Genomic DNA, 14,949 nt, shown 5'->3' with positions numbered 1-14,949 from the left:
TCCCGACGTGCCTCCTCGCCGGTCCATCGACAGGAGTAGCAATTGCTACGCTCTCCGCGGCACTTTAATTAACGCCGCTCTTCCAATTTATAACCAAGCGATCACCAGCGTCTGTTTCACGAACGTTCCATTACCGCCAGTGAAAGCGGCGCCACGAACTCACTCGCCGCAACCTGCTGGAGCCCGTAGGCTGCATAATGATCGGGACGTTTCCGCCTCAGAACCCAGTTACAATGCAGCATTTATTAGTCAGTCTGAAATCCCCATGCCCGTGTCCTTGCCTGCTCACCAAACAATATTATCCATCGTCATGGATGGAAACTTACGTCGTTCTCATACGGGAAGAGGCAACTGACGTTGATGTAAACGCGGATGGGAAATCCAGACCCACGAGACAAGTCGCGCTGCTGACATGGGACGTGCTGGGTAACGTGACTTGCGAATTCTGTGCTGGCTCGCATACCACACAGTTTGTTTACCAAAGTTACTAAGTCATCTCTATTCCAAAGCACATCTCCTACCTTTTGCATATGGTAGCCATATTGCTCCCTTTGTACCGTACATGAGAGAGGGCTCACTTACATTTACAAAACATCGAAATTTAATTTAATAGGCCTACAGCCTTTCCAAAAATACGAGAGCGAATAAAAAATTGAATTGAGCTAGACTATACCTCCGATTCCGCAGGTTCTCGCCTCTTTTTTTTTTTTAATGAAATATGCGACCTTGTACACTCTAAGAAAAAAATTAAAAAACAAAATACGCATGTAGGAATTATCCAAATTAGACGAAAATTTGTAGATGTGACATACATGTACAGACAAGCAAGTGGTTGCAGATTCAAAAAAATTGGATGACTTATTCAAGAGAAACAGCTTCACAAATAACTGAGCGAGTCAATAACGCGTTGGTCCACCTCGAGCCCTGGAGCAGGCAGTTATTCGGATTGACATTGACTAACAGAGTTCTTCGGTATCCTCCTGAGAGAGATAGCGCCAAAATTTGACCGTTGGCTCATTACGGCGTTCAAATTCCGCACCGGTTGCAGAGCCCTCCCATAACGCTCCAAACGTTCTTAATTGAGGAGAGCTCCGACGACCTTTCTGGCCAAGGTAGGTTTTGGCAAGCAGTGGGCGGGCGGGCATTATCTTGCTGGAATGTAAGCCCAGGATGGCTTGCCATGATGAGCTACAGAACGTGGCGTAGGATATCGTCAATGTACCGCTAAGGTGTAAGAGTGCTGCAGATGAAAACCAAATGCGTCCTGCTATGAAAAGAAATGGCACTCCAGACAATCACTCCTGGTTGTCGGACCTTACGGCGGACAGTGGTCAGGCTGGTACCCCGCGGCTGTCTAGAGCGTCTCCAGATATCGGCATGGCCTCCGACTAACTGCAGCAGAATTGTCTACAGTGACGAGTTTCGCTTACAACTGAGCTTGATGACGCTTTTTCGAGAGATCCTCAATGTGCTTTTGTTTTGAAGCAGCACATATTCGTACAAGGTAAGTTATAATATAATATGGGCTTAACTGACGAGGGCGAAGACGTAGAGAGCATTCTTGCTTCTTACTGGTTCAACTTCTTGCAGGACGTTGCCAAAATACCACAGAACTCAGGTGTTTCATGAGAGTCAGTGTCTCCTCAACGTGAAATAAAGGAACTGACGTCACAAAACTCGTCAACGTCAGCTAACTCGTCCTGTCTGAAAACGGATTTAGAAAAGCTCAGGTGTATTTCATTAAATACTGTCAATGAATGTTCCCTTCGGCTGTTTTTCTTCAGCCGAAGTCGCTAACGCACGCCTGTGCAGTGGCGCTCGATTCGCAGGGAAGCCGGTTCGAATCCTGTCCGTAGACTAGCTTATCACTGCCAGCATTTGGCCGGCCATGGAAAGTGAATTACGGTGTAAAGTTCCTGATCACCATTTCTTGCGCCAATATCCTGGTTTAAACACTAAACCTCTCCACAGTGTCTCATGAGACACTGTTGCTAGTAACCCGGTTGAGGACATTAAGGCCGCTGGCTTTCTTCGTACTCTTCAAGATCAGTAGACTGTGTAATGGAACCGAGTTTCATCCTTTCCCTTCTCCCATCACCATCATACAACGCAAACATTATACTACACTATACACCTCATCCATTACACTCATCTACACTCAACAAAGACAAGTACTACAAGTCTGACTCTTCCAACTAATTGGACAATCAAAGTCGACACTCAGTTGAAGAAATGAGCTCTGACTTGAGCCGCAGACAAAGCCTTAGAGCATTACAGAGAGAAATGGAACCCTTAGGACAATAACTACCACATCAAAAACCACGAGGGAAAGTGAGGAACTCGTTCGCAAGTAGCATGCGATGCAGAGTGGACGATATACAGAACAATAACAAATCAAGGTTTCTTTAACGTCTGCCTCTTTAGCAGAGTGGGCAGCACGGGTGAATGACATGTAGGGGACCCGAGTTCGAGTGCTGGTGCTTCTAGAGATTCTTCGTTGATGGAAGGAGTGAAATGGGGTGCAGTCAGCCCCGTGTTGCCAGCTGAGGAGCTACTTGAGCAACTACTAACTCGACAATGACTGGGAGAACATTGCGGTGACCCAAAGTCCCACCATATCGCATCTCGATGTCGCCCTTCGCTGAGGATGACACGGCAGTCGGTCGGGCCCAGTTGCCCTGCCCGTGACCAGAATGGTAGCGCTTTCTGTTCTATTAGATCTTCGATGAACATAGGGATGCGTATGCACAGCAGCATATTGCAGATAATGCATCTCGTTTAGGCACTCATCGTTCGCACTATAGTCCAGTATTACAATAGCTCTGTCAGACCCAGTGCTATTCCCAGCAATCACCACTCCTTCCACAAAAAGTTCAAGATGATTCTTCCACTGTTGCCCTTCATCAAGCGTGCAGTACTGTTTCCACAAGATCAGTGATTCACCAAATCCTTCACAGCCAAGTTAACCTCATTCGTATCGGCAGCACCATGAACCTCATTCGTTTCTTTGTGGTTACAAATTTTGCTTGTTGCTTCTGCCACAATTGGATCACAAGCAGCTGCGTATCGATAAACATCTTGAGCGATTTTGAGCCGTTCTAAATAGCACAGTGTTGGACAGTCTCAGTTTCTTTCCAGGAACCAGATCGGCTCTTCCGCTAATGTCCCTGCTACGCTTAGAGCATTTTAAGCTTCTCATAATGTAACAGGCCTGACCAACTTGATGGATAACATTCATAGCTCTTTGGACACGAAGAGCAAAACTGATAAAATAGTTTGCTTATTCAAGTAATGATTTAAGGTATAAACGTTCTCTGCACAGTTTCTGTATTGTAATGTGATATGCTGTACAGCTGCAAATGGAAACCACAAGCATTTATTTTCCTCCTAATGCAGAAAATTACTTCGTGTTTTCACTAAGAAGTACCTCGTATGTATTAAGAAGATCGTGGTATGCTTGGTAATTTAAGAGAGCTTTCCACTTATTTTCTAAGTACTGTTGACAAACGTTCCTGTCTAGAATCGGAGTGAGTCGCTCCTGTTCTAAATGTTGAGTTTTAAAATTAAATGATTTATTGCTGTTGAAGTACTGTACATCGTAACTAAACTGAAAAGATCCAAATGATATCAAGATACTATTCGTGAAAACATCAACGGTAAACTGGTACTATGTATCTGTTTAAGACTGGTAAGCTTTAAAAGCATTGTAAGGTTGCCAATAATGTAAGGACGCAGCTGTGTTATTGCAAACTCAACGTCAATGTATTCGATTTCGATCTTTTGTTGTTGTAAGAAAAAGCATGAGAAATACGGTAATAATGGTGTTAAACTGAAATGCTTTTACTTAGTTAGCTGTTCTTTCCAGTCTACCGCTATAACAAGAAACTATACGCATGTATCAGTATTCTACTACTTGCCTGATATTGAGCCGTGTTGCGGCTCGCGTTGGTGCCGTTGGTGGGTTGGTAACGTGTAATAGGAATAGTGGAGTCTCGTTTTCTTCTTCTATTTATTGCCGCCACTACGTTTGCTAGAGTTGCCTGCCCGTGTGTGGCAGCAGCAGCAGTTATCGATATCTAGTACAGTGGTACTATCTTTGGAGGAACGTCAGGTGCTTTTCCGAGAAGGGAGTGTCAGGTAGTTCGGTTGGGACGGAGCAGCAGTGAGGTTCGGCAGGGCGTGGACATGCCGGGACAGCTGGCAGCTTGCAGGCTCTGCCAGATCGAGCGGCTGAAGTAGCGAGGGCCTCAGTCAGGCCATGTCCGCTACCACGCGGCTCCTCTCAACTTCCACTCCCATCATTTAAAAAAATTAAAAAAAATATATTTTTAAATTTTAACTATCGTTTTCACCAGATGATGGTATATTGGATGTGAATGGTGGGGAGTGACCACAGGGCAATGTTCAACATTACTGTGTTATAAATAGCGTATATCGCATGAGGATGCACGAATAAGTGGTGCGAAACTGGTCGCAGATTTAATAAAAATCATTCATACAGCCAGTGCGGAATTTTCTTCGAAAAAATTTAGTAAATTAGTTGTTAAAGTGGAACCATTTCAGCATCACTTCCAGCCAGAACCCCACTCCACCCAAATCCTACGTTCCAATTGGTAGCAGGGTGTGCCTGTACAGTGTGGCGACGTAGTCTCGCAGCTTTAGAATATAGGTAAGAGACTGGGAGATTGTGTCTCGCCTTCCCGTGTGCTGTTTCAGACATGGATGTCAGGAACCTGCCGGATGCAGCCCGGCTTCACAAGGAGGACCTCACTTACGAGGTGGAACTACGCATGCAGACACTGGGGAGCACAGTGGCGCAGATATTCCACCAACTGCAGCAGGTCAAAAGTGGCTGGCTCTGAGCACTATGGGACTTAACATCTATGGTCATCAGTCCCCTATAACTTAGAACTACTTAAACCTAACTAACCTAAGAACATCACACAACACCCAGCCATCACGAGGCAGAGAAAATCCCTGACCCCGCCGGGAATCGAACCCGGGAACCCGGGCGTGGGAAGCGAGAACGCTACCGCACGACCACGAGATGCGGGCGGTCAAAAGTGAGTCGGTGCAGTGAGGGACAGCTCAAGGACGTGAGTAACGCAATTAACATTATTCGATCGTCCCCTCAAGGGGTATGAATTATTTGTCAAATTACTGGGGTGCGAATCACCTTAGCTGGGCCAGGTGCGTTAGTTATAAGCAAAGGCTGTGTACTGTAGTAATAAAAATAATGATTTGCTGACAGCAGTGACGAAGAAATTAGGTATGTGTTCGATGAGTTACACGAGAGGGCATCCAGGCTACTATTAGTGATTTGTTTACAGCATTTTCCATGCAAGGCGGCCGGACAGAAGTAAAACTAGAAGTGGGAGATGAGGCAATGCAGCAGGATGAGACCGAGATGCAAGAAACGGAGAATAAATTGTTGAAAAATAATTAGTTTGTAAATAAAAACACCTTCTCTTGCTGCAGTGTGTTTTATTTTCCCCGACGCCTTTTTTTACTTCAAGGCGTCATCAGTAGGATTTATAATGATACAGTTATGACACACGTTTGTTTGGATGTGCATTATTCCTATATTATGAAACAGCTCACTTTCTCCTTTTTACGTAAATAAGTGATTACTTACGGTTCTTCCCGTTTTTAGTTAGCATCGGTATTTTCTCTCATCTGGTCACAAGGAGGTCACACCACCGCTCTATTTACGGAACATCAGCATATTTTTTTGGGTTTCGAACATTTTTCTTCCCACTTTTCATTTTGTTTGCACTTGTTCTTTTGATGCATTATCATCCTTCTGTCACTAATATAGACGTAACACTAATAAAGAACATAACTACTTTGACTTCACTGAGTAACTCATCCTGTTTGGTTGTTTATGTACACATACACGTTGCCAACCTAACGGAGTCTATGCTGAAAACTATCTATTCTAATAATCTATGAACAGTCAGCTTTCCTGGAGACGTAGCGCCTCCTCCTTTCACCGTTTTCGTTTACCATCCCGGTGGTAGGTCTGAAGATGGATTAAAACAAACCGACACCGTTAACCTCATAAAAAAAGAAGTTTCTCACAGCTCTGATGGTTCATATTCATTTTTAAGTAATAAAACAACCGCTGTTATCCAACACAAATGTTCTCAAAAATTACTGACTTCTATTCATTTCTGCTATGTTTATATCTATTGGTGTGCGTCTGTTTGTGTGTGTGTGTGTGTGTGTGTGTGTGTGTGTGTGTGTGTGTGTGTGTTTGAGCAAGAAAGAGAGAGTATACATGCATGGACTTCTTTAGTTATATATATATATATATATATATATATATATATATAAACAGGAAGAACCGCAAGTAATCACTTATTTACATAAAAAGGAGAAAGTGAGCTATATATATGTGTATATATATATATATATATATATATATATATATATATATATATATATATATTGTCAGTTTTGGAGTGTTTTTTTTGTATAGAATTGTCTGTTGTATGTTCCATGTTTATTCCCTGTCTTTTGAAAATTTATTGATTTTATGTGTGAGTTAGTGTTTGTATGCCATTGTGTGCCATCTTCTGTTTTGTCTTACGTTTCACTGATTTTTTTTGTGGAGTTGTTAAGGTGCTGAGTGATTGGGATTGTGTTTTGTTTTGTTGTAATGTTGTAAATGGTTTTGTTCCTTTGGCTTTTATTTTACTTTTAATTTTGTTGTTTAGTTTTGTGGCTATGTTACTATTGTACCCATTGATTTGGGCTATCTGCATTATTATGTCCAGTTGTTTTTGATAGTTTTCTCTGTTGAGTGGGACTGTCTTGAGTCTATGGAGCATGTGTCGAAGCGCCGCTTGGTTTTGCGAGTGTGGGTGGTTCGCGAATTGGAGGATGATAATTTCAGTTGCTGTAGGTTTATGGTGAATTTCAAACTTCTGCTTATTCTTTTGCTTTATGATTGTTATATCCAGAAAGTTAATTTGGTTATTCCTTTCTCTTTCCATTGTGAATTTCATATTTTTATGTACCTTCTTGATGTAAGTATGTAAGTTTCCAATTTTTCTTTGTGGTTCATATATTAAGCAGAGGGTATCATCTATACACCTAAACCAGTATTCTATGTTGTATAGTTTTGCTCCTATTTTGTTGAAAATGATCTGTTTCATGTGGTTTGTAAAAAAATTGCTAGTGCTCCTGGCATTGGGTACCCTATTGATAATCCTTCTCCTTGTAAATAAAATTCATTATTGAAATGGAAGTAATTTTGTTCTGTTGTGAGCTTAACTAATGTATTTCCTTGCCGGCCTTAGTGGCCGTGCGGTTCTAGGCGCTACAGTCTGGAGCGGAGCGACTGCTACTGTCGCAGGTTCGAATCCTGCCTCGGGCATGGATGTGTGTGATGTCCTTAGGTTAGTTAGGTTGAATTAGTTCTAAGTTCTAGGCGACTGACGACCTCAGAAGTCGCATAGTGCTCAGAGACATTTGAACCATTTTTTGTATTTCCTTAATCTGTTCATCAGGGATTTGGCTATGTGTTTTCAGGTTCTTATCTATGATTTCTATTGTTTCAGATACTGGTGTGTTGGAATACACGCCCTCTATGTCAAATGAGAGGAACGTTGCTGTGTCTGGGATTTTTAAATCTTTTATTTGTTGTATTAGCTGTGTAATGTTTTTAATGGTTTTGTCCTCTTATACTTTGAAATCTTCACACAGTAACTTTAAGATTTATCTTGCAAACTTGTAAGTGGGGATTTTCTGAAATCCAATATTTGTCTCACAATAAGATTTGGTTTGTGGATCTTCGGTTGGCTTTGGTCGACAGGAACAGCTGAATTAGCACATGCCAGCTTTTTCTAATCTGTACTACCAGTGTGATGTCTATACCTCTTCTGGGTGTTTTTTACTTTTGTATGGAATCTGTTTGATGTGTCTGATTTTAATTTTGTAATGTTATTTTTTGAGACGAATCCTTGTGTTCTTTCAATGGATTTTTCTTTGTTTATAAATACTACTGTGTTCCCCTTGTCTGCTTTTGAAATGATGACATTTTGATATTGCAGTTATTCCCTAGGCATTTTATGTGTTATAGCTTCTGTGTTTGTGGTGTTTTTTAGTTGTGTTTTCATAGTTATTATATTATGGAATTCTTTTTTCCTAGTTCTCTAGTTACTCCAATGTCGGCACTGCTGTCTTCTCTCCTCCCTACTCTTGTCAATACACTTTCTGCTTCCATAATTAGATTTTCTACGTAATCTTCATCTGTTTCTGAATTTATACAGTATTTTAAACCTTTCTCCAATAGTTGTCTTTCTTTACTGCTCATTTGTGGGCTTGTAAGGCTCACTAATCTTGGGTAGAATATGCGTGTGTGTTTTCTTAACTGCGTGTAGAGCTACTATGTTATGATTGAAGTTTTTTGAGTTGACTAATCTTCCTTCTACGAACTGTTTCTTTTCTTTGTACTGTAGTTTTTGTGTGACTTTCGACTCTGTTGACTGGATGGGAGAAAATTGCCATATTATTAACGGTGTTTTCAAGTTGTAAATGCGTCTCCTATAGCTCGTAATTAGCTCTTGTTTTGTAGAGTGTAGGAATTTGATTTCGAATTGTAATCACGTATGCTGTGCAGTATGCATTGCTTTTTGATCACTGGGTGATATTGATATATTTAGGTTCAAGAGCACTACATTTGCATAAGGTGTTGAAGTTTATGTGTTATATGATTTCATGGCCGTTCAGGTGAAGTCTGCTGAATTTCTAGTGTGAACTACATAAAAATGCCTGACGTGAATGACTTGTTTCCTTGTGCGGCCAACCTCCGCAGCAAGCAGATAAGTTTTTTTCTAAATAAAAACGCCTTCTCTTGCTGCACAGCGTTTTGTTTTCCCAGACGCATTTCACCTTTTAAGTCATGATGGGTGGGATCTATAATGATACTGTTGTGATACGCTTTTGTTTTGATACGTATTATTCGTAGGTTGTAAACCAGTTCACTTTTCGCTTTTTATGTAATTAAGTGATAACTTACGGTTCTTCCCGTTTTTAGTTGGCATCGGCGTTTTCGGCTCGTCGCTGGAGCAGCAATGCTATCACGTTGCTGGGATATGTTGTTGTCTGATATCAGGCTCAAATTCGTGTTCCATTATCTGGAAGATGTGGTGATTTTTAGAAAAAATGGACAAGGAGGTGTTCATGATCCTTAGGAGGGAGGCATACAGTCTGATTTGAAAAGTCGATGATTGTGTTCTCCGACAAATCGCTTCTAGGGCATATAATGTCACTGTGGAAAATCACAATTGATCCTGAATGTACGAAGACCTTTATAGAATGCACTCCATCAAGATATGCTAAGGAATTAGCAGGATTTGTGGGAATGTCCTTTTTTAGGAAATTTGTTTCGAATTTTGTGGCCATACCATTCAATAAATTATAGAAAAACGGCCGCAAATTTCCTTTTCTGAATGTACTAAAGTAATTGCTGCATTTGCAACCCAGTGGTTGTACTTTCTTGGTTGATGGGTAACATAGTTTTGACCATTAAGTTTCATAAAGTGTATCACCGTCTGAACGACAAAGTGATGTATAGTAATTCCACGGGGAAGCACGTCCAGCAGTTGTATGAAGCATTCAAGTGATCGAGGGGCTCTGGATTAATGATCAACTCACAGGAGGCTAAATTAGCACGCACATTTATAAGATTCTTGAGGCACCTTGTCCTGACGGAGAATGTAACCATTGACAAGGGTGGAGTTCAAGCTATTGGTCTTCCCTGACACGCCCAAGAATGTGAGATTCATCGGAATAACGAACTACTGTAAATTCATACCAGGGTTTGTTGATATAGTAACTCCAATGGACAAATTACACTACTGGCCATTAAAATTGCTGCACCAAAAAGAAATGCAGATGATAAACGGGTATTCACTGGACAAATATATTATACTACAACTGATATGCGATTACATTTTCACGCAATTTGGGTGCATAGATCCTGAGAAATCAATACCCACAACAACCACCTCTGGCCGTAATAACGGCCTTGATACGCCTGGGCATTGAGCCAAACAGAGCTTGGATGGCGTGTACAGGTACAGCTGCTCATGCAGCTTCAACACGATACCACAGTTCATCAAGAGTAGTGACTGGTTTATTGTGACGAGTCAGCTGCTCGGCCACCATTGACCAGACGTTTTCAATTGGTGAGACATCTGAAGAATGTGCTGGCCAGGGCATCAGTCGAACATGTTCTGTATCCACAAAGGCCCGTACAGGCGGTCATGCATTATTCTGCTGAAATGAAGGGTTTTGCAGGGATCGAATGAAGGGTAGAGCCACGGGTCGTAACGCATCTGAAATGTAAAGTCCACTCTTCAAAGTGCCGTCAATGCCAACAAGAGGTGACAGAGACGTATAACCAATGGCACTCCATACCATCAAGCTGGGTGATACGCCAGAACGGCGGTGACGATTACAAGCTTCCAATGTGCGTTCACCGCGATGTCGCCAAACACGGATGCGACCATCATGATGCTGTAAACAAAACCTGGATTCATCCGAAAAAATGACGTTTTGTCATTCGTTCACCCAGGTTCGTCGTTGAGTACTACCCTCCTGAACCCACCGATTCCATATTCTGCTAACAGTCATTGGATCTCGACCAACGCGAGCAGCAGTGTCGCGATACGATAAACCGCAATCGCGATAGGCTACAATCCGACCTTTTTCAAAGTCAGAAACGTGATGGTAAGCATTTCTCCTCCTTACACGAGGTATCACAACAACGTTTCACCAGGCAACGTTAGTCAACTGCTGTTTGTGTATGAGAAATCGGTTGGAAACTTTCCTCATGTCAGCACGTTGTAGGTTCTCCACCGGCGCCAACCTTGTGTGAATCCTCTGAAAAGCTAATAATTTGCGTATCACAGCATCTTCTTCCTGTTGGTTAAATTTCACGTTTTTAGCACGTCATCTTCGTGATGTAGCAATTTTAATGGCCAGTAGTGTATGTAGAAAGGGGCGAAGGTTTTAGAGGGATCTCTCGCAAGAAGCTTCCTTCATAGGCTGAAGCATACCTTAATGACAGCTCCGGTTCAGGAATTACCTGATTTCAATCAGGCGTTTTTCTTGCAAACTGATGCTCTGATCTTGAGCAAAGGGCGGTGTTATTACAGGGAAACGAAAAAGGCAGGAAAATTGCCCATGGATCTAGAGCTATGAACCCCCGGTATTGGTTATTTAGTGTATGAGTTGTTGGAGGTGTAAGCTACATTATTCGGTGAGAGGTGACGGGGGGGGGGGGGAGGGAGCGGGGAGAAATCCAGATAATGGAACACATGCAGTTTAGGAGAGAACCAATGGTACAGTTGGGTCCTCGGCTGTCCTTGCAAGACTGGAACAATCATGAAATTGGGCAAGAGAATATTGGTGTTTCAAGTTTAAAGTGCTAAGTTATTAAAGGGTCAGATAACAATACTCGATGGACTGAACAGAATTTTCGAACCTAAAGATAACAAGGAAACTCTTGGTTTGTTCTATCGTAACCGATCTGCTGAAATTATTCAGGGACATTGGAGATTATAAGCGAAGAGATGTTGTTCGAAAAGAGAAAATAGGAAGGGGCGAGGTGATAAGCTATTTCTTATTAGGGATGAATTTCCATATTCTAAAATTGAAGGTAGTTGATCCGCAGGAGTTGATTCCCTTGTTTTTCAAACATTTTCGTGGGCCACCAGTTCCGGAGAATTTATGCATTTTAAAACGAGACCGAAAAGCAGGAAACATTTCATCGGGAAGGGCATGAATGAAGATATATATTTACTAGTAGGCAACTGTAATGTGTGTGTAACGTGCAAGCCAGCACAATACACAAAGGTGGGGTTGTTAGCATACACGCCGGTAATCGTCCTTTTCAGAAAATGTTCATTGATTTTGTGGGCCCCCTCCAAGATCCAAGTTGGGCAACCGCTATGTCGTGGTGTGTGTGTACTCCCTCACGAAATTCACCTCGCGTGTACACTATGAGATCAAAAGTATGCGGAGTCCCCAAAAACATATGTTTTTGATATTAGGTGCATTGTGTTGCCACCTACTGCCAGGTACTCCATATCATCGAACTCAGTAGTCACCAGACATCATGAGAGAGCAGAGTGGGGCGCTGCGCGGAAATCACGGACTTCGAACGTGGTCAGGTGATTGGGGGTCGCTTGTGTCATACGTCTGTACGCGAGATGTCCACACTCCTAAACATCCCTAGGTCCACAGTTTCCGATGTGATAGCGAAGCGGAAACGTGAAGAGACACGTACAGCACAAAAGCGTACAGGCCGACGTCGTCTGTTGACTGAAACAGATCGCCGGCAGTTGAAGAGGGTCGTAATCTGTAAGAAGCAGACATATATCTAGACCACCACACAGGAATTCCGAACTGCATCAGGAGCCACTTCAAAATGGTTCAAATGACTCTGAGCACTATGGGACTTAACTTCTGAGGTCATCCGTCCCCTAGAGCCTAGAACTACTTAAACCTAACTAACCTAAGGACATCACACACATCCATGCCCGAGGCAGGATTCGAACCTGCGACCGTACGCGGCTCCAGACCGTAACGCCTAGAACCGCTCGGCCACTGCGGCCAGCAGGAGCCACTGAAAGTCATTGTGATATTTAGGCGGGACGTGAGAAAACTTTGATTTCATTGTCGAGCGGCTGCTCATAAGCCACACCTCACGCCGGTAAATGCCAAACGACGCCTCGTTTGGTCTAAGGAGCGTAAACATTGGACGATTGGACAGTGGAAAAACGTTGTGTGTAGTGACGAATCACGGTAAACAATGTGGCAATCCGATGGCAGGGTGTGGGTATGGCGAATGCCAGTTGAACGTCATCTGCCCGCGTGTGTAGTGCCAACAGTAAATTTCGGAGGCGGTGGTGTTATGGTGTGGCCATGTTTCTCATGGAGTGGGCTTGCACCCCTTGTTGTTTCGCGTGGCACTGTCACAGCACAGGCCTACATTGGTGTTTTAAGCACCTTCTTGCTTCCCACTGTTGAAGAGCAATTCGGGGATGGCGATTGCATCTTTCAGAACGATCGAGCACCTGTTCATAATACACGGCCTGTGGCTGAGTGGCCACACGACAATAACATCCCTGTAATGAACTGGCCTGCACAGAGTCCTGACCTGAATCCTATGGAACACTGTCTGGAATGTTTTGGAACGCCGACTTCGTGCCAGGCCTCACTGATCGACATCGATACCTCTCCTCCGTGTAGCACTCCGTGAAGAATGGGCTGTCATTCCCCAGGAAACCTTCCAGCAGCTGACTGAACTATGCCTGCGAGAGTGGAAGCTGTCATTAAGGCTAAGGGTGGGCCAACACCATATTTAGTTCCAGCATTACCGATGGAGGGTGCCACGAAATTGTAAGTTATTTTCTGCCACGTGTCCGGATACTTTTGAACCCTTCGAAGGTAGCTACCATACGCGCGGTAGAATACGACCCAGAGTGTCTACTTAGTGTTTTTGGTCTTTCCCGGGAGGTCATAAGTGGTAATGTGAGCTGCTTTGCCTCATATGACATGAAACAGTTCTGTTTCGGAGTTGGTAGTCCAGTTGCACATAATTACCCTCTATTATCCCAGTCTGTCTTATGCGAGGTGCCTTAATAGAAATTTGAGAGCTGCATTGGTTTCTTATCACAGTGGAGATAAACGAGGATAGGATTGTTCGCTCCATTGGCAGCCGACAGCTTTCAATGCAGCCAAACATGAGTCACCAATCCACACCCTCAGTTGGTCTTGAGTTTTAGTTGCCACGTCACAGCAATATGTCGTCCATTACTACAATTCTGCAAGACAATTGACTGCACAGTGGAGGAAGGCCAGAATTAATATCCGAAGGGCCCATGAATTGGAAAGCAGGAGGTATAACAGTGGGCATTGGACAAATCCTTAGTGGTGAAGGTCTTTGCCTAGCAGCAGTGTCGACAGAGATATTGTGTTGATTGTGAGAGCGTATGGTTGGCGACAGAGAAGAGAGTTGCACGTGGACTGTCAATGTAGCCAGGCGTGGCCTGGAAATGTTGTGGACTGGATGCCGTAGCTATAGCGTGGGCAGTGGAATGGATATTGGAACGCTCCCCTGTGCAGTATCTGTATACAATTTGTGAAGATCTCTCCATGCCGCACTAAAATCCGCCCTCTGTGAGTATCCCAGGGCGGTTATTTCCGTAACAGCTTGCCAGGTATACTGGGAGTAGTCCGGGTCCTGTTTAACGCATTACCATGGAAGGTGAAATGCCAAATTGAGGTATAAGCAGCAGTTGCGTGGCAGCTACTCGACTACCAGACTTGGCAACAGGAGAGGGAAGTGACACCGAGCAGAGCCTGATTTGTTTACTTCGAAATGATTTTCACTGCTGCAGATACTCTCTTTTGCCGATCAGGGGCATACATAAACACTACGGCTAGTATTGATGGGCAATATTTATATCAAGTCACAGCAATTCGTCGTAATTGAGTGTTGATGTATCGTCGTTGCTTTAGTTTCCGCAGATAACGCTAGGTACACCACCTCATTAAATAACTAAACTGTCGTAGCAATGTCTCTGAAGTCTCTCAGAATTATAATGTTTGAATAACGTTATCTTTTTGAAATTAACTGACTAATCAGACTAATATTCAGTGTTATTTACCTATTATTCTACTTTAAATTACTTTCACTTGAGAATAAAGTTTTCTTCTATGCCACCATCCAGTAAACGTAATTAGCATATTTCAAAGATATGCTCTCTGTAAGTGATTGTCTTAATTCAGTCTGCACTGAATTATTGACGCAGGATGTTCTTGTTGACGTTGAAACAGGCAATATTCTAATGACAAGTAAACTTTTGGAATAAAGTCTCGCAGCACCAAGACATTTATTTGTAAATCACAATATTCGACAGAGTGTTTTAT

This window comes from Schistocerca piceifrons, chromosome 8, assembly GCF_021461385.2.
Source record: "Schistocerca piceifrons isolate TAMUIC-IGC-003096 chromosome 8, iqSchPice1.1, whole genome shotgun sequence".
NCBI lineage: Eukaryota > Metazoa > Arthropoda > Insecta > Orthoptera > Acrididae > Schistocerca > Schistocerca piceifrons.
This window is presented reverse-complemented; position numbering follows the sequence as displayed.